General features: G+C 41.2%; 1 protein-coding gene across 7 annotated transcripts in view; it reads left to right on the top strand.

Moving 5' to 3' along the window:
• Positions 1-25,649, top strand: part of sd (TEA domain transcription factor 1 homolog scalloped) — a 645,214-nt gene that overhangs the window by 145,645 nt on the left and 473,920 nt on the right. For 2 of the 7 annotated variants that reach the window (XM_067144325.2, XM_067144326.2), the window contains exon 2: positions 15,076-15,124. The exons of the other annotated variants lie outside the window; for them this stretch is intronic. The gene's annotated coding sequence lies outside the window, so the exon portion shown is untranslated. The remainder of the gene's footprint in view (positions 1-15,075; positions 15,125-25,649) is intronic. 7 annotated transcript variants of the gene reach the window in all.

Below are 25,649 nucleotides of genomic sequence, written 5' to 3'. Positions count from 1 at the left end.
TGGAAAAGAAGATTGAAAAATGGGAGGAAACATGCCGTAATCTAATAGAAAACGAGTCAGACTGCGAATTTCGGCGGATTATATATCTAAAACAATAAGCATTCAATTATAAATTTCAGTATAATACCGTAGCGAAGCACGGGTATCTTGCTAGTATACTTATATTGGCGTACGCGGACTATCGGGAGTGATACTCCGTAACGCCGTCTGCGTATTGAGATCCAGCTATGTTCGAGTCTACAGAAGGCTACAGCAATGTGGCTGGTCCTGGTAGATTGTGCGATTGACGAAGAGCAAGCCGGTGAAAGGGAGAGACATCGTCATATTACACCGTCATTCACTTGTTTTCATGAAGATAGGTGTATGTCGACATCTACAACTTGTTTATTTCTATCCCACGCTGTGGAGGGTCTGTTGCTAGGAGCCGTTGTTATTTTCATTTCGTTGTTAATAGGGTTTGTTCATTTCCACTGCATCTCTCCCTGACATTATTGCCAACTTGATGTGATTTCAACTTAGACGATGGGAAAAAAATGGCTTTGACAGATGACGGATTTTCTGGCAGAAATTATTTCGAATTACATCGCTTTTAATATGCTCAACAATGTCAGAACCTCCCTAAGAAATAGCCTAGAAATCAGCATGGTGAAGTCAGTCCTTGCTGTGAGGCAACATTGCCATGACTGTACCCTACCGGAAAATGTTCGTAGGCAAATTGGCATTATGGCAATGTACCACAGAGGAGACCAGCCAAGCACCTCAAGTTCAGAACTAGAGGCAGACGGACCGAACTCGATAGGTGCAGTCGCTTAAGTGCGGCCAGTATCCAGTATTCGGGAGATAGTAGGTTCGAACCCCACTGTCGGCAGCCCTGAAAATGGTTTTCCGTGGTTTCCCATTTTCACACCAGGAAAATGCTGGGGCTGTATCTTAATTAAGGCCACGGCCTCTTCCTTCCCACTCCTAGCCCTTTCCTGTATCATCGTCGCCATAAGACCTATCTGTGTCGGTGCGACGTAAAGCAACTAGCAAAAAAAAAGAGGCACACGGAAGAATTAGTGTTTTATTTCACATCGATAAGTTTAAAAAATGCTTTTTATATCAAAATACAGGGTAGGGGAAGGCCTCGTTTTCTAAATGTTTTATGTGATATGTGGGTGTGTGTATGTTGGGGAAACAATTACTATTTGGCAACACGTCTTACGACGTTAGTTCTAGGTATTTTTCCCCTAATAGCGGTGGTATGATTTTTTTGTACGGTTCATGAGAGGGTAGATAAAGTTAAATACAGTTTTATCAAAGACTTTTGAATTCTAGTGCCGTGCACCCCTAGAGAACGTGAATCATTTACCCCAAACATCCAAAAATCTCAGTCAATACTGCTAAGACCTTTCTCAACTACTAGGTTAATCATTCATGGCACAGTCTCAGATATGTCCCGCGTTAGCATCGTAGCATTCGGTTCAGAGGGTCCCAGGTTTGATTCCTAGTAGGATTGAGAATTTGACTTGTGTTTTGTTAATTCTTCTGGTTCGGTGTCTCAATACACATTTCTTTATATGCGCTCTAACAACCACCACAGAAATTTGCCATTGTGAAATTACCAACCACCACTAAAATTTGCCATTGTGAAATGCATCCCTCCACATAGTATCGGGCAGGACATCCGACCGTAAAACAGGGCCAGATCCACCACATAAGCGACACATTTCACACCCGCGAGCCCACCGGGATGTGGGTAAAGCGGTAGAAGAAGAAGAAGAAGAAGAAGAAGGTACTATCTCAAATATCAGTAATAATTTGAATTCCAACAAAGTTAACTCTCACTTCGTCCTGGATGAGACGAAATTAGGAGTTCCAGCGCACAGTGATCTGGATTCGAAAACAGTGGACAAAAATATTTTCCACTAAAAAATTGAAATAGTTTTGTGCAAAACTTCAAATTAGTGTGGATTTGAAGTAAATTTATTGTTTTAGTTCATAAAATTCCTTGCAGTTAAATATTTATTCTTCCTCTGATTTGGATGTGTCAGCTTCTTCTTCTCCTTCCAGCTTCGTTTCGTCCTCGAGTATTCCCAATAAATTACACACTTCCTGAGGCAGCTCTTATTTTTTTCTTCGGCAGACGTCCTGTGCTGGAAATTACTACATCGGAGCTTAGCAATAGTCTATGGAACAAGTCAAAATTATTGGAAATTCTTCAGGATTTTCCGGTATGGTCTTCCTTATATTTTCTTACGTCTTAATTTCTTAACTCTAAAGCTTATTCTGAAAGTTCCCCAATCGGCAAAATAGCTGCTTCTATACTGGAAGATCCGTGGAGAAAGATTTCGTGGAGTGTTGGAGGTTAATAATGCCACGGGTATAACAGTAAAACTTGCTGTTTTGCAGCAGTAGGAGTTGAACTGTGAACTATTAATTTCATGGCCACATGAAATTTCTTTCAAAATTATTCCCAATCGAGTTATTAACTCACAGTTTACCCCTGTTATTTCGAAAGCTACCTGAGGATTTTCAAAAATCCTTCGGGCGGTATTGCCATCATTGGTGGCTCCAGAATATCAGCCAAAAGACCCAGTCTGGTTCTGAATGAGTTTTGCATTTTTTTCTTTTGAACAAGTCTCGATTACCATCTTTCACGCTTATATTCCACTTTATAAAACCCACGTGGTATGAAGTATGCTGCGGACATTCAAGAAATCAGGTATGGGCATTCAGAATGAAAATCCAAACTCAAGCTGTAAATTGTCGACGGGCTTTTGTGGCACTTTTTGTAGATTTTGTATTTTCGTACCACAAATATAGCACCTCATGCTTGAAGACTGTGCAAAAGCATTGCATATTTCTCCATCTGTCATAGATAGTATTAAAGAATACTGCACTTCGGTGTTATTTATAATCTAATTATGTAAATTCTCTGTCTTTTTGATGTTTCATGAATCCACTGCATTCGAATAGGTCTGCAGAATTGTGTAGATGAGGTTCTTTGGATTTTTCCATGCAATAATTCCTGTTTTACTGTCGGCAAGGCGCAGAGGCACGAGAGATGACATAAATACGCTCTGGTCATTTTCAGCTTCTGACCAAATTTGTTTATGTTGGGAATGGCCGGAGCTGCCATCAAAGCGCCATTTACAATATAATGTATAGTTCTTATCACTCTCATCTAGTAACATTGATTACATTCTGGAGGAAGTGTGGTCCAGCAAGTCTTGTATTTTCATTTTCATTTTTTTCATTCGTTTTCTTTAATTATTACATTTTGTGGGTAAGTAGCCTATTTAGCATTCAAAATAGCATAATAGCTAGGGTATGAGTCGTGGTTGTGCTTATTAGCTAATCTTCTCATTGTCACATACTGGTACTTGGACAATTTCGCTTTAATTATGAATGATACAGGCTTCTTTTCTCCATGTACCGCGTATTCTTTTGCCCCTTGTTGGTGTAGTCGTGATGTCTTCTTTTAATAGTTTGGTCGATGAATCGTCTCTTCCTGCCCTTAAATTCATAGCGGTCGCATAGGCAAGCCGTAATGAAGTAGAATTCTCCCTTAGGTCGTTCATTTTTCTCCATTTCTTTCTCTCCGATAACTCTTCTAATTCTTTTGGAGAATGACGTCGATCTTCTAATTTTGAGGAGTTTGGCATTTTCGGAATTAAAATCACAATTTAGTTTTGCAACTAATCTGAATATTTCTTTAAAAAAGCATGTTCTAAGGAGTGACACGTTCTCCACCGGTCCAAATTAGGCAGAAAAAAGAAACAGTTTCGTATATTATTATACATAGTTTTCTGAACACTCTCGTTAACATTTAGTTGGAATTAGTTAATTGGATATGTTACCACAAACTTTTCTTGACGAGCGCGAGACTGATTCTTATTCTCTCGAATCTTGTTATGAAGTTCACTGCGACCAACGATGAAATGATTCACTCTTCACAACACACACAACTACTACTAATCAATTCTTTTTCACGACTGAAGATCATTTTGGTTTCCTGGCCGCAGGATATCATTTGCGTAGCATAAACAAATCCCTAAACAGGCTCTTACCTCGTGCGAGTGTTTATCCTTGGAGCTCACAGATAAAAGTTCTCTCCCTTCTCAGTCACGCGTCTGACGTGTTCTGGCGGTGAAGCTTTTAAGGATATATTTTCCAGACTTCATTTTAAAACTTGCATAAGTTTCATGCGGTACAAATGCATACAGTTTTTTATATGTCAAACAAAATGCATTTTCTCGACCAAAATTCGGCGCTATGAAAATAGTCCTTATAAGTGATCTGAAATTGAAAATCATGGTGTGAATAAATAGATCAGATCATAAAGTATATAAGGGACAATGTTATAGACCCTGAGTTTCGTTTCGAAGTGAAGCGTGTTCAGGAACGAAGAAAGTATTTTTTCCAAAATAGATTTTTGTTCGCTTTTTTTTCTTTTGAATCCGGACGACTGTGCAGCGCCTCTTCAGTGACCTCTAGGCCGTCTATTAACAGCTGATGGTGGAGATGCTGGGGATCGAATAGGCCTTCGGGCTCAACATACGACGACGAAGTAGACATGTGGCGAACGTGTCAATCCAGTGTGAAAGACTTGAAAGAAATGCCATTAAATGAACACATTATGCTACAGGCTCCAGCGAGAGGATAAACCCACATAATAATTCTCCACGATTAAAAAAAATATATGTTTTTGCTAGTGGCTGTACAGACAGATCTTATGGCGACGATGGGATAGGAAAGGGCTAGGGGTGGGAAGGAAGCGACCGTGGTCTTAATTACAGCACCAGCATTTGCCTGGTGTGAAAATGAGAAACCACGGAAAACCATCTTCAGAGCTGCCGACAGGGGGATTCGAACCCAGTATCTCCCGGATGTAAGCTCATAGCTGCGCGCCTCTAACCGCACGGCCAACTCGCCCTGTTTTTAAAAAAGGAATGAAGTGGTTCTGTAAGAGTATCAGAAATGGTGGAAATATGACAAAAACTATATTTCTTTGCATAAAATTGTTACAATCCTGTCAGGTACTAATGGACTACAATTTAAAGTAGCTTTTCATATTATAGTCGTTCTTCTGTAATGTTTTTCCCTCGTTCCTTCCCTACGAAAGTCCTTTCTCGCGTCTTTGACTCTTACTTAAAATGTCAGTTCACCGTGTACAAATTAGCGTACCTTTGTGCTACATACGATACCTACCATTTGTGAGCTGGGTGTTGCCTATCTTAGTGTTTTATGCTCTCACTACCGCCGTTACACCAGATTTCCCTATCATCTGCGTTCAGAATTACCTCACTCACGTACTCTCTCGCTCTGAGGCAGTAAACTGTCCGTGAGGAGTCATGGAGGAGAAATGGAGAAGTACGTAGTTAAGCGACACGTATACATCTTCAACCCTGATGAGGTTGCCCTCCCCACGAAAATTTGTCCGTATACTTAAATTGTACATCCTCATTATAGACTGTTACGCCGTAGAGTATGTATTTGATCTGTAAGCCTCTGTGCATTAACTACCTACGGGCCTTCACAATCCTATATTTGCCATTAGCTTCGTGGTCTCGGTTGTAGTTCTACCGCGGCCGTCTCTAGTAATGGTCGGGCCCACACTTTGTAGCAGGTCTCAGAAGGAAGTAATCTTGTTGGTTGCTTTACGTCGCACCGACACAGATAGGTCTTATGGCGACGATGGGACAGGAAAGGGCTAGGAGTGGGAAGGAAGCAGCCGTGGCCTTAATTAAGGTACAGTCCCAGCATTTGCCTGGTGTGAAAATGGGAAACCACGGAAAACCATTTTCAGGGCTGCCGACTGTGGGGTTCGAACCTACTATCTCCCGAATACTGCATACTGGCCGCACTTAAGCGACTGCAGCTATCGAGCTCGGTAAGGAAGTAATCGACGTCCTTTAACTCAACACAGAAGTGAATGATTTAACTCAACACAGAAGTGAATGAAATAAAGATCCATCTACTTGTATTTCGAAACAATTATGAATGATCGTAGACTTAAATCACTGTCAACATTGTCATGTGAGCTTAAACATAATGGGTATTAAGGAAGTAAATCGACAAAACAAATACACCCATTGTCATGAAATGTTATTTACCTATAACATATTGTATTAGTTTGTCTGATAACCTTATGATGACGATGATACTATCTGTAATTTTCTTTTGTTTTTACACTGGTTTAACAATTATCTTCTAGCGAATGCTTTTAAATACGTGCTTACTGTCGTAGAGAGCAAAAGTTTTTATGGGATAATTTCAATTTTAAATGAGTAACTACTTTCTGAATCTTCAGTTCATGAAACATTACATGATTCTCTAAAATATTGCCAGCTATGACACACAGTGTTTTCATTCCACATCAGTGTAGTTCTCGTGCCGAGTAAGTAGCTGTCAGCTTTCATTCGGGAGATAGTGGGTTCGAATCCCACTGTTATCAGCCCTGAAGATGGTTTCCGTGATTTCCCATTTTCACACCAGCATTATTTTTGTTTTTTCTTCCCTTATGCAAATCGTTCGTACATTAAGGGAATTTGAAATTATATATACCTTAAGTTGTTACATTCTAAAGTTTAGTTGAAATAATTCCAGGACTTTTCCATATAAGCGCAAAAACCGACAAATGAAATTTTCGACACATGAACCTTCAATCAGACTAAAACATGTAAAAACCGCTAAATGTGGAGAGAATTTTCAGAAAAGCAGCCTTTGAATTTTGTGAAAATGTACAATAATGTCAGAAGCACAAACTTAACGAACTTACTGGCTATTAACCAATTAAAATATTTATTTATTTATTTATTTATTTATTTATTTATTTATTTATTTATTTATTTATTTATTTATTTATTTATTTATTTATTTATTTATTTATTTATTTATTTATTTATTTATTTGCCATAAATCCAAATAGCCTGTCCAGATCTTTGGCTGAAATATCAGTGTACTGGCCTTCGGTTCTGAGGGCTCCAGGTTTAATTCCCAGCCGGGTCGGATTGTTACTGTGTATTGTTAATTTCTCTAGTTGGGGCCCAGGGTGTTTGTATTCGTCTTAATATACTAATCTTCATTTACATAGAATACAACACACAACTAACCATCACAGAGATAGACAATAGTGAATATATTTCTCCAAATAGGATTGGTGTCGGGAAGGGTGTCCTGCTGTAAAACTGTGCTGGGTACTCAAGCCGTCCCGTAATAAATTGAAAAAATGCCAAGGAAAAATGACTGAGAAAGATCCACGTAAGTAAGCTGGTTAGAGAACAGTACGTAACATTGTCCACTGTATTTTAATAAATGTCGTGCATGTATAAGAACACTGAGATCAGTTCGCGTCTGTCTGTTTAATTCGTATGTGTAGTAGCTACTACTTTACGTTGCTTTTGCAAAGCTCGTTGTTACATTTGCTGATGTCGTCCTCTTGCCACTCTTTTTCGACAAATGTCTCTAGACATTGCCAACTCGGTTTATTTCAGGTCATTCAGTCACCCAGCGTGTCATCTCTGTAGACGGGACCATTACGTCGCATTTATTTCCGCTGCAGCCTCGAACTTCAAGGATCAAGCCTTTATTTATGGAAGTGTGTTGACCTCCAGTCTTATCATTACGGCATTATGCATAATAGGTTCGACTGTATTCCTATATAGCATTATAAAAAGATATTTCCTTTTATTTATGTTCATTTCTATCTCTCTTCGTAGCAGAACGCATAATCTCCCTCTCCTCGATAGGGCTGGATTGCTGCAGCGTTCCATGATTCGAAACTCGGATTGGGTCTGTTGCGTATCTGTGTTCATTGTGCTTTTTGTGTCACTCACTGTTGGCAATTTTGCGGATGGTATTTTAGTCCTGTATAGTAAACTGTAAGGTACGTTATAATTAGTTACTGGCGATACTACAATTTCAGATAGTTTCTGCACACACAAGGTACTCGAGGACTGGTCAGAAAGTAGCGCACTACAATTTTTATGAAATATTTAATTAGAAACAAAACATATAACGACAGCGTAGAATGAATACCTCGTATCTCACAAAGTTCTTCCTATCCAATTTTTCCCTTAAGACTCGCCACGCCTCCCAGCCACACATGGATATGCAGTCCATCAGAACAATGTACGTTGTGTTCTTTTTTCCTATGCGGGTGTGTGAAGGAAAATGAACCTTACCTTACCGTACTATAGGAAAGCATGTTTGTGTGACATATTTACTACCTCCTAGAGTATAAGTTTTATAAGGTTCATTTTTCTTTACTAATAAGCATAGGAAAATAAACCCAACGAACATTGTTCTGATGGACTGCATACCCAGATGTGGCTGGAAGGCGTGACCAGTCTTAAGTGAAATAATAGATAGGAAGAACTTTGTGAGATACGAGGTTTTCATTCTAGGCCATCGATAAACTACATGTTTTAGCTATTTTTTATTATATGAAAAAGGTTTCCAGAAACACTTTTCCATCGTGATACCTGGAAGTATAGTCACCTGCGCGCGACCTATTTCACTTATTCATTTGAACCGAGACGTTGACCTAGGATCGCTGCAATTGCCGAGTAAACGCTTTGCTAAACCACGTTCTGGTCCCCCTGTGACATTTTCAACACCACCCACTGTGAGACATTGAGACGACAATTGGAAACGATCGGAGGCTGCGTCTACGAATCAACATTTCATAGGGCACAACGCACGATATTCAACTTGGTGTCACGATTGAAGAAATGTCACGAGAGTCTTGGTTAATGTGCTGAAAAGTTGGTAAAACTAGTTTTTGCATACATTTTCTTCTACTCCCTATTTTATCGTAAAAATGGTTGTTTTTTTTTTCTATTGGCTTTACGTCGCACTGACACAGATAGGTCTTATGGAGGCGATGGGACCGGAAAGGGCTAGGAGTGGGAAGGAAGCGGCCGTGGCCTTAATTAAGGTACAGCCCCAGCATTTGCCTGGTGTGAAAATGGGAAACCACGGAAAACCATCTTCAGGGCTGCCGACAGTGGGGTTCGAACCCACTATCTCCCGAATACTGTATACTGACCGCACTTAAGCGACTGCAGCTATCGAGCTCGGTAAAATGGTTGTTTGTATGTTTCCCGATATTACCAGTTTTTCGATCAGTCCTCATGGAATCGTTATCAATAACAAATACTTTTTAAAAAATAGAAAGCATACATTAATAACATGCGACTTTATTATTATTATTATTATTATTATTATTATTATTATTATTATTATTATTATTATTATTATTATTATTATTATTATAGTGATTAGAACTAAATCCCCTACCTGTAGACAAAGGGACAGAAGTAATCCATTGAACTTCACTTTGTGGCCCCCCTGTATGTAATGGCAGGTACTTGATTGTTTGGTCATTCCAAATGGAAATGCATCATCCAAGCGTACGCTTAACAGCTGTCGCCATTTTATAATGGAGGCCTCGTTACAGTACTGGTCTTCAGCCAAAGAAAGCTTCTTACTCCCTTGAAACATCTCTAAAAGTTATGTCCAGTCACACTGCTTCTGTAATAGTACACTTAAATATGAAATACATTGGTATTAAATAACTCAGAGGGGGGGGGGGGGGGGGCGGAAAGTACAGATAAAAATGAGGTTCCAGTGCCAACAACAAAATTATGATGATTCAGTTTAGATGAGAGGGACACCCTGGTTTTGAACCCTCATAGAAATACTTACCTGTCAACCTGTGTTACTGTGCTGTCTATAGATGTTTTGATAGACGCTGAAGTGAGGACGAAATAATCACCCCTGCTTAACACTAAACCTGGATGGAGAGGAAGGGTTTGATCCATCGTAGAATAAAAGGATCAGCTTAAGCTAATGGCCATAAAAGACTTGAAATTGATTATTTTTACGTCTCACTAAATTTACCGACAATACACTAGCGTATTTGAGCCCTTTCAGATACTGCGGAATTCAGCCACAGACTCAGAAAACCAGCGCTCCACCGTCTGAGCCAACCTGCTCGGCAGTTGTCGTATTTCGTTATTGCATCTCATTAGGTGGTGGTCTTCCACATTTTATTTTAAACTTTTTAATGCTATACTCTTCTGGTGTTTTTGTTCATACTCGCGTGATTTGCATGCTACCTTCTAATAATGTTATTTGCTTTACGTCCCACTAACTACTTTTACGGTTTCCGGGGACGCCGAGGTGCCGGGATTTAGTCCTGCAGTTCTTTTACTTGGCAGTAAATCTACCGGCACGAGGCTGACGTATTTGAGCCCCTTCAAACACCACCGGACTGAGCAGGGATCGAACTTGCCAAGTCGGCTTCAGAAGGCCACCGCCTCAACCGTCTGAGCCTCTCAGCCCGGCTACCTTCTTCTTATACAGATAATTCTTGTGGGCTTGCTAGGTCTCGCAACCCTGAAAATGTCTGTATTACAAGAGAAAAAGACTTGACCATAAGGGGTCGGTAAGATAGATGAAAGTGAGGAACATGGCCCTTGTAGATGGAAGCAAGGCCATACTCAGCTGGGACCTCGTGGATTCTTATCCACACCCACAAGATGCAAACGTTTGGGGACAATCCTCGTCGAAGGTTATCAGTTAAGCATATTACCTCCACGCTCGATTGGGCAGTACACTAATTATGTAGTAGGCCTACACGAATTAGTGCAGATCCCCACGGACACATATTAGAAGGCAGTCTCCACTTCCACATGTGTTCACCTCAGGAAGTACCAGACACTGGCCATTCCATCCTTTGATGAACGTTAATAACAACATACAGTACATACGTGATGTATGCTAATGTCTGCAATGAAATATCAGAGCCATTATCCTCTTCTTTCTGGAAACTGAAAGTTAAAGAAGTAGAGGCAAATTGTATATTTCGTGATAACTGGTCAGAAAACTAGGAATTCACTGGCCGTGGATTTTCGAGTGATAACAGTGTGCTTAAACCATGAGTAGGTGTGGGTAGATTCTACTCCCGAGTGGTACATGGATGATAAATGATAACAATATGATCGGTATAGACCGTTAATTTGCAGATATTTGTGGATGCAGTGTTGGTAATTGCTCTGTTTCTTACAGTTGCCTATCCCAGGACTCAAGTTCAATTCCAGTGATGTAATAACCGTAGAGATATATTTTCCGTTACTGAAAAGCGCAGTAATTATTTTGCCCCTAATCCCCCCCACTGTTGAAAAACACGGCTTGCGTGTAAAGAGAATTGCCATTGAATAGAAGTCTCATTTATGTCGAGGTATTAAAAATAGAAATAAGGGTTGAGGTATGTGCGATTTCTGTTTGAAGTGACTTTGTTAATATAGCCTATTGTTTGTGGCCCGATGTATTTTTAATAACCCATTCGCCCGGAACAATACCTGAATCGGAGCGAGGACGACGCGTTTTACAAGTGCGCTCTTCAACTTGCTCACTGGTAACACAAAGCTGCCGCTGTTTCCCTCATGCCAAGATGTTCTGCATTAATTGTTACATCATAATCTAAATTGCGATTTATTTTCACCTAACATCGGTCATATTGTTTTCTTTTGTTAGTTTTGTATATACGGTTTTATTGTTTTCAATTTTTCTTCTTTCAATTTTAATTATTTCCCCACACAAGACGACTGCTTATCATAGCCAGCGTGTTGACAAACTAGTGTAGCCTACGTTATTTAGAAGATAGTTCGCCAGATACTGCTGTATTATACTAGCTTTTACCCCCCCCCCCTCCCTCCTGATTCCGCTCACGTCGACCAGGTTTTGCGAATCCAAACGATTGTGCCCTTGCAGACTTTTTCGTAGAACGTTTTATATTCGCCAATCCTTGCACGCATAGCTTGAGCCTGCCTCTAACGGTTTAGGCAGCGTTAAGCTGAGGCTCGGGAATATTTTTTCTTTACCTAGAGCAGGATTTCTGTTGTTAACAAATATATGAACTTATTGTAGGCGACCTTTTAAAGATAGACATTTTTTTTTTGTAGAACTTTTCATACTTTACAATTCTTCCGCATATAGTTTGTGTGTATATTTGACGGTTTAGGCAGCGTCAGCCGAGAAAGTGTTCGCGTTGCGTCATTTTTCTTCGGGTTAGTTCGCGGATACCGTTATTGATAGGCTTCTTTTCATCGGAGTTCAGTACTTTCTGTATGAAAACCTTCCTTGTAAAATCTCTAGGCAACTGCGAAAACTACATAAAAATCTGTCCGGCGGTTCTTGAATTACAACAGAAACCAGATTCATACAGTAAATAGGGACAGATGTTAAATTTTATAGAGAGATTTTCTAGCAGAACGGATCCGTTGACGTCGTTGAAGGTCGTTGACCAACAAATAGACCGACTTACATCACAGCTGTTACCGTACTTGGTTCGACGAAACTGCAGTATCAATTTGCTGTTTGAAATTATTTCAGTTCCTTCTTTATATATTTCTCAGTTGTAAAATTCCTCAATTGCATTTTCAGGAGCGTAAACCAAAATATTTTTACTACTTCTCACTCCGGAGAAGGCAATCTATAACTGGCCGTGAGAAAAGCAATGAGAGCATAAACATAATCTAAGTTATTGCGATAGACTTCGCTGTTACTGGTCTTGGTGTAATTCGAAAATTCGAAAAACTTCATCATTCCACCGAAATCTTACGTTGCACAAGATTTATTAGAATTATATTTAAACCATTTCTGTGTAAACCCAATATCAAGGGAGATATTTTATTCGTTTGCTTCATATTTCCTACAAACTTCTAGTATGTTCCGAACATTTGAAGTGATGTGTATCTAAAATATCGTCGTTGCCGGGACAGAATCTCCTATGTGATAATATTTTTGGAGATATACTGACCCGCAGCACATACTTCATGAAGAGCGAGAATGTCTTGACAATATTCACACAATATTGCACCTTAGATGACAGAACCTTACCGGCCAAAATTTTAAGCTAAAATATTTCACATAGGAGGTTTTGTCCCGGCAGTGACGATATCCTTGTGTTGATATATTCTAAATGTAACGTTTAATTCAGCTACCTCCAGTAGTTTTCTGGTTATAAGACAGACGGGAAGAAAGAAAAGAAAAACAAAGCTCATTAGGCTTCAAGCAGTCTGAAACTTCCGAAGCGCGGAGTGAATCGCCAAAAATCCAAAATTAGAGCTTAATATTTGTTTAATTTGCGTTAATTTATTACTTTAAATATTTACAAATTGTAGTACTTTTTAGTACTCCGTTCATTTTAGGATAATATAAATCATGCAGCATAGGCGAAATATCTTGTCTTGATAAACCTTTTCAAGAGTTTTTTTCATCAGTAAAACGCGATAGTACTAGGACACATTTTGAAAAGCCAGGTTATCGTGTATGTTTGTCTGGGAGTTATTATCATTGTTATCGTGTATGTTTGTCTGTGAGGTATTATCATTGTTGTCGCGATAGTGATAATGGTATGCCTCCCCATTTGTTAAGACCTCTCAGTTCCGAAGAGGGGGCAGGGAGTGAGCAAACTCGGGTAGAGACGTGCAAGCAAGTGGAGAGATCTAAGTTCAGTATCCCTCGTGGCATTGCATTACCAGTAAGTGTCCTCTCTCTCTCCAAGATTATATAACAGCGCGATGACAGGCAGGCCTTTTATACTCTAATTAGAAGCACCCATTTGTAATCATGTGGGGAAAATTTTCCGTTGTTCTTGTAAAGCAACTTTTCCGAACTTTTTGAAAGTAGTGCAAAAAGCGTAGTACGAAACTCCTGAAAGAAAAACACACACGCACACAGTATATTCGAACGGGTGCTAGCTATGTCGGTGTCACGACCGCAAGTTTTGGCATAAAATGCGTACCGCATGATAGGTATTGTCGAAATAACGTATCCAGTTAGTACAGGTTTGAAATGTTATTGTTTGCATTCGTGAGTAGTGTGTTCTGCAGGCCTAGAGATTGTTTTCCGTGGTTGTCGGTTGTGGTCGTCGTCGTTGGTAAGACGTAAAGCAAATTGAGGCTCCAGCAGCGCGGAACTTTCTCACGCCTAAAGGCCACAACATATAAGAGGCTGAGCTAATGTAAGCTACGCTGTGCTACGTAACTGAACGAAAAAATCAATAATCAATAATTTATCAATAATATATGCCTACAATATGTAGGCTACTTAAATCACTAGTGGTGCTTTAGGAGGTGTTTAAGAAACCACAAGCGGTTCCTCTACGGCAAGTTTAACTTGCTCATGTGCGGGTAAGGTGAGGTGAGATTGATGGACCACCCCAATAATTTGCACGATGACGAAGGCGAAGAGTGAGGAAAGGTAACCGGTACTGCAAGGTTCAGACTTCCTCAAATTTCTTGGAGTCTGGTCCAGAGACTGCCATACATGTCTCTTCCACCAACTACGCCTCATACTGACAAACTTTACATACTGTTCACAAGAAGCGCTAAAGCACTTCCGTTGTCCCACGCGAAAGCAGGTGCGAGTTACTGTTGATTTGAAATTCTTATCAAACTCTGAATTATTCTACCCATGCGAAGCCGCAGGTAAGTGTTAGGAAGTGCGTATGTATACTAAAAGTAGTTTCATGTAGTAGTAATAATAATAATAATAATAATAATAATAATAATAATAGCCTCAGCTACCGTGTGCAAGCATTTTAATTTGACGCGATCTGGCTGCTTGCTCGTTAATTTCGACGTTCCGTTTTACTCTAAGCCTGCTAGACGGCAGAGGAAGTCGAATCTCTCCTGTGCGTCTATGGCTGAGTTTTAATGACTTTTGTCGAGTGAACACCAAATGTGTCACAAGAGATCTTTCAAATGCCGACATCGTACGACATGGAGTCTCGAATGGTCCATTTTCCGTCCTTCAAAAATCCGACTACATCGTCAGATTTGAACCCGCTATCTTGGCATTCGGAGGCCAATACTGTACCACTGATCCATACAAGGAGCTAATTTCATGTTGGTAGAATAACTTTATTTTATCTGGCATTAATACGGGCGTACATAGTAGAAAAGTTGGATGGGTTCAGTTGACCCAAAGCACTGACGACATACACTGTTCTGAAAATGATTCTGTTCTTCCGAATAAACTTAATTCATGAAAGGTTAATTAACGTTTCTTTTGTTTCAGGTGAGTCTTCATCTCGAGAGTATGTGACCTTTTGAGCAATCTACCCCAGGTTTGTCTAAATACATTATTAATGTTGAATTTTACTTAATATCTACTGCCGAGAAGAAACACACAAACATGCAGCATCCTCAAGGACGGTGTGTTCATTGGCATCAGCGTGTAATATGTGCCTACTGGCGGGTTGTTGTGTCAGTGATTCATTTGTCACGGACATCGGCGATCAGATGGCGCTCAGGAGGCCTGTCCGTACGCACTCGGTTTTGACTCTGCAGGCAGTAACTGTGCTGAGGTTCATTGTTTGCAACATTCCTTTTAGGGTACACCATGCCCCGCCAAAGAGTACGTGCTCCTGTTGAACAACGGGGTCGCATTTTGGGCCTGCGGGAAGCTGGATTGACGTATCGATGGATTGCTGCACATGTTAGGCACAATGTATTGGTGTTGTGTCGCTGCTTTCAGCAGTGGTCTGTGGAAAATTCCCACACCCGTAGATGCGTAATACAGACGCGCATAAAGATCGACGCATTGTGCGAGCAGCGGTGGCCGACCGAATATCATCCAGGAACGAAATCCGGTCACGTGTTGCACTTGCTGTGTCATCAAGGACCATTGGGAACCGTCTGCTTGCAGCAAGATTACGATCACGCGTGCGTCTGGCTACGCTATCACTGACACCACGTCACCGCCAAGCACGGCTACTCTGGTGTCGTGAAAGATTCGACTGGAGAGGAGAATGGCGCTCTATTGTATTCATTGACGAGACTAGGTTCTGTCTGGATGCTAGTGATTGACGTGCATGTGTACGGCGCAGACCTACTCCTGAGTGCATTCGACCGCGATACACAGGTTCCACCCCAGGCTTCATGGTGTGGGGGCCATCAGTTTCAACTCGCGGTCACAGTTGGTGTTTCTGCAGGGTAACGTGATCCATTGCCCCCGTGCTAGTGTCATTTCTTTGACAGGAAGGTGATGTGTTTTTTCAGCAGGACAGTGCTTGTCTACATAACCGCTGCTGCGACGCAACGTGCTTTACATGCTGTACTGCCCTAGCCAGCGAGATCACCGGATCTCTCGCCAGTTGAACACGTATGGGACATGATGAAGCGGGAACTTATACGTTCACCAGAGCCTGGAAGAACCATTGCTGAATTGCATGAAAAGGTGCGAGATGCTTGGAGCAATATATTGCAGGATGCCATTCGGCACCTACATGATCGTTTGCATGCGCGAATACACGCCCGCATTCCGCCTAAGTGGGGTGCACTGTGTATTGATGCGATTGTTTGGGCACCATTTACATTTTGTCTGAAATTGTAATCATATACTCCTACAGTGAAGTACCTGTCACTTCGGTTGTGAATAATGACCTTATCCTTGAGGATGTTGCATGCTTTTTTTTTTTAAGTGTACATTTCTATCAGTCGTCTAGGATTTAAGATGACTTCAGCTTGACTTCTTGAAACTCCATTAGAATTAAAATCAATTGGGCTGATTTTCGAGAGTGTCGAGCTGAGTGGCTCGGACTGTTGAGGCGCTGACCTTCTGGCCCCAACTTGGTAGGGTCGATCCTGGCTCAGTCCGGTGGTATTTCAAGGTGCTCAAATACGTCAGCCTCGTGTCGATAGATTTACCGGCACGTCAAGAGAACTCCTGTGGGACTAAATTCCGGCACCTCGGTGTCTCCGAAAACAGAAAAAGTAGTTAGTAAAGCCAATTTATTATTATTATTATTATTATTATTATTACTTTCAGCCGATCAAATTCATATCCGTAGATCGAACTCTCTGATTCTCAGGTTTGCCAACATTCGTATGTAGAACCAAATTTATCTGCTTAATGCTCGTCAGATAGCTGTGATCGTTAAGGTGTTAAGTCTATACGGTCTGACTCCATGGTTAGTCGGTTTGAACCCCGCTGGTGGAAATAAAGATCACCATCAGAATGTTGGCCGGCAGGGTAGGAGATGTGGTGGTATATAAATTCTAATCACTAAATAGCATGCCTAAAGCCTATATTCAATTCCATACTTCTCCGCACTGTACATAAGAAGTGAGGGCATATGGCGCTGTTGACGGCGATTCGTTCTTTCGGGTGGAAACGTTGAGCAGACCCCCCTTGGCGTTTTTCGACAGGAGTGGGCAATGTGGCAACACCGAATTCTATATCATATCATCATCATCATCATGTCCGGCTCCATGGCTAAATGGTTAGCGTGCTGGCCTTTGGTCACAGGGGTCCCGGGTTCGATTCCCGGCAGGGTCGGGAATATTAACCATCATTGGTTAATTTCCCTGACACGGGGGCTGGGTGTATGTGTTGTCTTCATAATCATTTCATCCTCATCACGACGCGCAGGTCACCTACGGGAGTCAAATCGAAAGACCTGCACCTGGCGAGCCGAACCCGTCCTGGGATCTCCCGGCACTAAAAGCCATACGCCATTTCATCATCATCATCATCATCATCATCATCATCATCCCACGTCCAGACGCGTGCGTCGCCCATGAACGTCAAATTGAAAGACCTGCACTAGGCGAACCGAATAGGTCCTAGGACGCTCTTAACACGATAAATGAATGAATCTGCGTAATATACAGAAACAATAATTGTTACGAAGAAAGCTGTTGTTAGTGGCTGAAAATATCCTCTTGAACGTTTCAAAATAAAAACTTAAAATAATGAAGATGGAAGCTGACGATATGTGGGGGGGGGGGGTGTTCGATTAACGGAGTGTGATGCTGCTTGAATGACTGGGATGTCGAAATTGGTAGAACGTGCTGTGAACGTTATTTGGGGAACCTCCTGTTATTAACAGGGCACTGTGCCCTCTAAACGACCATGGTCTAATGACTTTCCTGTCTGAACGCGCATTGTATCGTGTCAATGGTGCCGGGTTCGACTCAGCGTATTGTCCTCGTTCGGTCATTATAAGCCATACATCAACGTGGAATGGTTCGAATTCCAGCTGTCGTAACGGTGCTCTGTTATCCCTTCGATGGCATAACGTAGCATTTGTTAAAACACGAGCTTCCTGCGTACCGTGGTTGCTCTCCAGAATCAGCTGGGTGTATTAATAGCATGGATATTATAACTAGCTGATTTCTAAATGTGTTGTTATAGTCTGGAGTCTGCAGTGCAAAAATATAACACATGGTTCAAGTAGAGAGTGTGAACAGTTCAGATTTTCGATGCTGTGTAAAGCTCCCTAGCTCTTTCTTAGAATAGAATAGTAAATACTAGAATTCTTCCTTCTTTTGTTTTCGAATAACAAGAAACTAGATGTAACTTCATCGTAATCTAGATACGTACATACAGCACCCCTCAAAAGTAATTTGTGAACTCTTAACATGAGTTCATATAACAAGGTCCACGTTTCAGCCAAACAAGTAATATCGGACAACAAAGTTGGTTATTACTAGACCTAGGATTTTAGGCTCTAAAGAATGTTGTTTTAGGAACCTAAACTAGGCTTTTAAAACAAGTAAATAGGCTTTTACAGGAGAAAACATGCACTTAAAATATGCTTTAAAATGTGTAAATAGACTTTAAGATGTTACAGTATATACTTAAATTGTAACGTTATAATTTTTTTTTGCTAGGGGCTTTACGTCGCGCCGACACAGATAGGTCTTTTGGCGACGATGGGATAGGAAAGGCCTAGGAGTTGGAAGGAAGCGGCCGTGGCCTTAATTAAGGTACAGCCCCAGCATTTGCCTGGTGTGAAAATGGGAAACCACGGAAAACCATTTTCAGGGCTGCCGATAGTGGGATTCGAACCTACTATCTCCCGGATGCAAGCTCACAGCCGCGCGCCTCTACGCGCACGGCCAACTCGCCCGGTATTTTTATTTTACTTTAAGAAACTTGGTATACCTATTCTTAACAGAAATAACAGCAAAATTAAGACAGAATTAAAAAGACATTTATCAAAAACAGTTATGGATTATACGAAAAACCATGATCAGTACCGAACTAAAACCTTAATATTAATATCACTGAACACAATCACAACACTGTAGGCATCCCATAACGGTGTAAACGTGAACGGAGTATGTGTTTATTTATTTGCGAGGAAGATTCCTACAACACTTTCATTCGTAGTTTGCTTGACAGTTCATAGCAATAATCTTCTCCAAATTTTCCACGGTTAAAATCGTTTTGAAGGCAAAGAGCGCTCCAAACTCACAGATGTTAGAGGGGCATAAGAGAATTTATGTACATTTCACTAGGTAAATCTACTTTTTCCCAATCCATTACCTGACGTGCCCTTTTCAGCGATGTAGAGACATAAATTGTGATATTTATGCCTGTTTTATTGACTGTCAGTGTTTCATTGACTATCAGAAGGCCTTTGATAGAGTGCAACATCACAAGATGATTGAAATATTAAGTACTATTGGTCTAGATAAGGATCTAAGAATCATTGTCAGCTTATACTGGAATCAGACTGCTTCTCTTAGACTAGGGGAGGAAAAAACGTATTGTACGCGCACGTTTTAGTGATAGAGTTTGGTACTGGGTTGAGCAGTAAGGAGGGAGCACTGCCGGTTCCGGTAATACAGCCAACTGAATGGAAATTAAATCTGAATTGAATCGATAATATGATCGATCGATATGGATTTTCTAAACTTGTATTATTTTACGCCAACAACTGTGCCACACACACACAATATGTAATACTATATAACATTTCTCGATGCGAAACTTGTTCCTAGCATGAATTCTATAGTTTGACTTTGCTGTGTAAACAACATCAGTACGAGTACGTAAAATGTACGCCAGATGTCGCACAGCGATCATATCTATCGCTAAAAAGTGCGCAGATAATATACGGGATGCTCTATTGGAGATAGCAGTTAAATTTCAGTAAGTGTTCTTATAAGATGTGTACCCTCCCGTATATAAACACCACGATATGTTCGTTCTGCATGGTTTGCCATACTGAAGGAGTTCGCCTTTGGTTCAGATGAAGTGAACTTTTCTGATCAGTGCAGTGACTCGTTCATCTGCTGCTCATTGTCCAGGTTTAAAGTCGGTGTTCTTGCTAGTGGTGCAACGTCGCACTAACACACGGAAGGTTTTCGGCGACGTAAGGATTGGGAAAGTGCTGGGATTGGGAAGTTGGCGGCCGTGGCTATAATTAAGGCACAACCTCACCATTTGCCTAGTGTGAGAATGGGAAACCAGGAAAATCATTTTCAGGGCTGCCGACGATGGGATTTGAACCCACCATCTCCCGAACGCTAGTTCACGGCTACGCGATCCTAACCGCGCGGCCAACGCACTTGTAAAGTTAGTTTTGTTCATCTTGTGAACTCTGATGATAACCGCTGTTGATGTAATTGCTGTAGATCATCATGACTTTTCGCACCACCCAGTTTTCCATCTTGCTCCTCTAGAACAGGATGTTCCAGTGACAGTCAAAGTGTGTTAGGCGAATAGAGAATAATAATAATAATAATAATAATAATAATAATAATAATAATAATGGCTTTACGTCACACTAACTTCTTTTACGGTTTTTGGGGACGCCGAGTTGCCAAATTTAGTCCCGCAGGAGTTATTTTACGTTCCAGTAAATCTACTGACACGGAGCTGACGTATTTGAACACCTTCAAATACCACCGGACTGAGCCAGGATCGAGCCTGCCAAATCGGGGTCAGAAGGTCAGCGCCTTAACCGTCTGAGCCACTCAGCCCGGCAGTGAATAGTTTCTTCCCGCCTGTAGTTTAAGGTAGTTCAGAAGCATCGGTTCAGATGAACGATTGTGAAGACAGGGTTGAAGCTACAGGAAGTGTAACAAATGTCTGTTCTACCTGCCTTGGGTCGTGGGCTATTTTTAATCCCTTCTTGTAAATCTATGTTGACCATGCCGGATTACTTTCAAACATATGCGCAGCCTACCAGAATTCGAGCCGTGTTTACGATTACCAAATTTTGGAACAACGGGGTTCTGTTCCCTTCCCCGTCACCCGTCACGTGACAACCGTTTGAGAAGAGCGGAAAGAATTTCTCCTTTCGCTGTACATATTGCGCATGCGAATTAGACGTTGAGTGAAACGTTCAATGTTATCACAAAATTTTGTTTGTCGACATCGGGTTCCTCGTAAGTCGTAAGATATGAGACAGAAACAGTTTTGTTTTTTCTTGATGTGAAAGGCATGTGCGAGCAGAGTAGAGTTCTTAGTATGAAGTCTCCCTGATATATAACTTGTGCGTAGTCTGTGTCAAATGGGACTACTCAGAAATGTCATACAAACCGGCTGCTATGTTGTCACGTTATCCCACCCGCTCAATGCGCTGCGCTCTCCGAAAAATTTCATTGCATTAAATACAGTATGACTTGCGCCAGGTCAAAATATTTTATGAAAACAGCCTATAGGTGTATCTATAGTCGTGGGCTTATATGTTTTTACTTGGGGCTAGGATGGGGAAAGAAACAACCGCGGCCTATTGGGTACTACCTCGTGCTTTGTTTGGAGAGAAATAGTGTGTTCGACTGATTTTCTGTACGTGACGGGCTCTACCGTACTCCCATTTTAGCTATAGCCTGAGCAGTACTCGTAGAGTAGCAAGTAATGACAACAAAATCCCACTAGTCACCGCACACGTACGTGTTTGTGTGTGTGTGTGTGGGGGGGGGAATCAGTTATCATTGACGTGAGCTCGAACAATAAAACTCAGATGAATCTCGCAGGTGTTATACAGTTATCGAATTAAGATGGGGATAAATAAATACAGATGTCGATAAATACGCTTCGAGAAACTGTAGGCTTATCAGTTTGTTGCAGTCAGCATTCCTTCTTGCAGGGTACGTATCGCGATTTTCTTCGATTATTATTCCTCGGAAGGAGGGATTCTTCTCCAATATGCTGCGAAATTGAGCAGGTGGAATAACTATCATTCGAATGACTAACTGATTCATTCAGCACCACCTTAATTCTGATTGGTGCCAGCCAGCTTTTACTTCCCCGTTCCTCTCATTGTTGTTAGTCAGAATTTTTGAACTTTCGTAAATATTTTTATTGTGTAATTTGAAACAAATGTTGTACCAGTCTAAGGTAAGAAATTAAGTTTATGTTTAATGAATCTGGACATAAGTTATTTTAATTTGTAACTTCACTTCAATAGAAGTCTTTGACAACGAAAGTTCGTTATTGCAAATTTTTGGTCTGAAATAATAGTCTTTAAACTAAGTGTGTCACGAGAAAGAATAGTTTGTGAAATCCAACTCTGAAGGGAAACTGGATGGAGTGTACTCAGCTCTGTAGAGATTAAATTTAAGTTTTATCTATACAATACCTTTTGAATGGCATTTATAAAGACCTTAGAGAGAACTGATTCGATGTATACATGCATACATACATACATACATACATACATACATACATGATGTTTGGCGATAAGTAGTAATATTTTTTCTGTTCGTTATTGTAATTGTATACTGTAAGTTATGTATTCCGAACCGTTATGGCCACCCTCACTAAGGTAAGGTAAGGTAAGGTAAGGGTGTTTTCTGCCCGAAGGTAGGTCCGAACCTCCGCAGAGATGTGCCTGAGTCGGAGTTTACGTACGGTATGGTGGCCAGTTCCTTTCCGCTCCTCCATTCCCTTACCCTCCACCAACAGCGCGTGGCAACCCATCCAGATCTTGACCACGTCCAATATTGCTTAACTTCGGAGATCTCACGGGATCCGGTGTTTCAACACGGCTACGGCCGTTGGCGCCACCCTCACTGGAGGACGGCTTACTTTTTTCTAATAAATCTGACTACTGTGACGTCAAAATAATGTCCTATTTCATAAATATAAAAAAAAGCCAGTTGAAAAATTGATGTTTGTAGCTTAAGTAGTATTTAATGATGAACGACTTGCGACTTGGCTGGCATACATTACAATATTTTCCAGTGGGAAGAAGTTCGCTTCTTGTACGTAGAACGTTTTCATACAACTTACGCATGCATACTACCTGAAGCTGCAGTGCAGTGATGCACTTACAAATTGTTTATTGCCCATTACGCAGACATGCTGCCTGAAGCATGGTATCGGGTTGGTATAAGCCGAGGGGCAGTCGAAGCTACTACGTGCCTCACAAACATTTCACTCTCCTTCACCTCTCTCGGACGAACCATTCGCTGAGACGACTTATTCCACGAACTGCGGACATTCATCCCTACCTTCTGCAAAGTTACTTGTACTTATCTCCGAAACAGTATACGTATGTATGCTAGTGGCTTTACGTCGCATCGACACAGATCTTATGGCGACGATAGGATAGGAAAGGCCTAGGAGTAGGAAGGAAGCGGCCGTGGCCTTTATTAAGGCACAGCCCTAGCATTTGCTGGTGTGAAAATGGGAAACCACGGAAAACCATCTTCAGGGCTGCCGATAGTGGGATTCGAACCCACTATCTCCCGGATGCAACGTATGTATGTATGTATGTATGTATGTATGTATGTATGTATGTATGTATGTATGTATGTATGTATGTATGTATGTATGTATGTATGACAACTGCTGTCCATTAACCATAGACCAGGACAGTTACAACGAGGATAGGAGCCAACATTCTAACTCTCAGTTTTCATCCAGATTCAACTGGGGGAAAGTAATGTAATGCTATTTTCATTTATCAGGTTAGAGTTTCCGCGATCGTTCTCTCCGGTCCCAGTTTTCAGTTTCTTTTTCTTACGACGGTGCGAGCAAAAGGTGTGTTGAATTGATGGAAAAAATCGACCTTTAATGGCGGATTATGGCGAGCCACTAGTCGCAAAAGAAAAGTGGGTTTCGCAACATAACTGATTTAACATGTCGTCGGGTATCCTTTCGAGACATTCGGGCTGCAGACCTCGTGTTAAACGAAGTTATGTTACTTGCCTCATTTGAATCTGGATGAAAATCGCGAGCTACAGGGTTGGTTTCTGTCCTCGTTTTAATTGCCCTAACCCTGTTTATTGCGGCTTGTTATTATTGGACGACATACTTCATATTACATTACATACGGTACATACATTCTCTCTGTTTCCTCGTTAACGACCTGCACGTTTTTGAAATCCATAGCGGGGTCCACGCGCAATCTATCATTTGTAAGGCAAGTATGCAATTGGTCGAGAGCTATCTGCTATTGAAGTTGGTCCCAGACACTCGTATATCGTCGTTGCGTCTAGAAAACCCGCTCTGTGGTAATATTTCAGCTTATAACTCTGACCAGAAAGGTTCTGTCATCTAAGGTTCAGTAGTGCATGAGCTATATCAACATTCATTCGAAGTGATACATGTACTGCGGGTCTGTATTTCTCCGCTGAACATTGTCGCATAGCGATATTTCAAGGCGCAAGACGATATGAGCCATCTGCTATTGATTGGCAGTCATGCTGACGGGTGAATCTGCTTAACGTTTGAGTCGCCGGTCGTTAACGAGGAAATTGCGAGGAAGAGAGAGAGAGAGTTTATCACGAAAAAACGCTAGAGCACACGTTTATGTAGCTCAGAATATCCAGGTTATTCGGCTAAGTTGTCCACTTCTTCTGATCCGTTAAAGATATATAGATATTCTGTTTTCAGATTCTTAAATTGTGTTACGGGGCTCAGAAAACACTGTTCAATTTGTGTCCATCACGTACGTAATCTCTGAGAAACCGATAGCAACTTTTTTTTTTTTTTTGAATGGGACTACACGAATTTCACCAATAGAATAGCTAAGAATTGAACGACAAGTTTAGTGATGTGCTTATTTTGCAAATCCAACGAGTACTTTTGGAGATATTAAAGGGTTTCATATGTGCAGGCATTATTAGACCGAATGCGATCCGCCACTCGCTCTGATGTAGGGGGCATGCTGTGTGACTACCACCTGTTGATAAACGCACATACAGTACCTCAACCACTTTTGAGCGACTGTACCTTTCCCTTTGCCATAGAAGTGGTTGATTAAAAGGGGGGAGGGATGAAACATTGCTCCGAAAAATTGAAATACCTGAACCATATTACCTAAACAGTGGTGTGTGCTAGCATACCAGCAGTTTTTTTTTTTTTTTTTTTTTTTTTACAAGTTGCTTTACATCGCACCGACGCAGAGAGGTCTTATGGCGACGATGGGACAGGAAAGGGCTAGGAGTGGGAAACCACGGAAAACTATCTTCAGGGCTGCCGACAGTGGGGTTCGAACCCATTATCTCCCGAATACTGGATACTGGCCGCACTTAAGCGACTGCAGCTATCGAGCTCGGTCAGCAGTAATTTATTCGCAACTCTCTGCTTATAAGTACGTCGATTTTACATGTTGACATTAAGGAGAACCAAAGAGCCAGCAATAACTTTCTCCGTTAATTTTGCATCCATTTTTTCCAATTACAATGTCATTCACTGGAGTTTGAAGTTGTTGGTTTCATTTCATGCACGGTGTACTCATGAGAAGGACAATAAAAAGCACTTGAAATAGTATAGTTTCACTGTGTTATTTCGTCTGTTTCCGATTCGACGTCAGTGAAACAGAAGTTTTGGAACTTCGCGAAATGCTGTGACATCATACTGTTGTTTCTCGGGCCCCGCTCGAGATTAGGGCGAAGTATACG

This window comes from Anabrus simplex, chromosome 3 (assembly GCF_040414725.1).
Source record: "Anabrus simplex isolate iqAnaSimp1 chromosome 3, ASM4041472v1, whole genome shotgun sequence".
NCBI lineage: Eukaryota > Metazoa > Arthropoda > Insecta > Orthoptera > Tettigoniidae > Anabrus > Anabrus simplex.
Note: the sequence above shows the minus strand (reverse complement) of the source record. Positions and strands in the feature narration are given on the sequence as shown.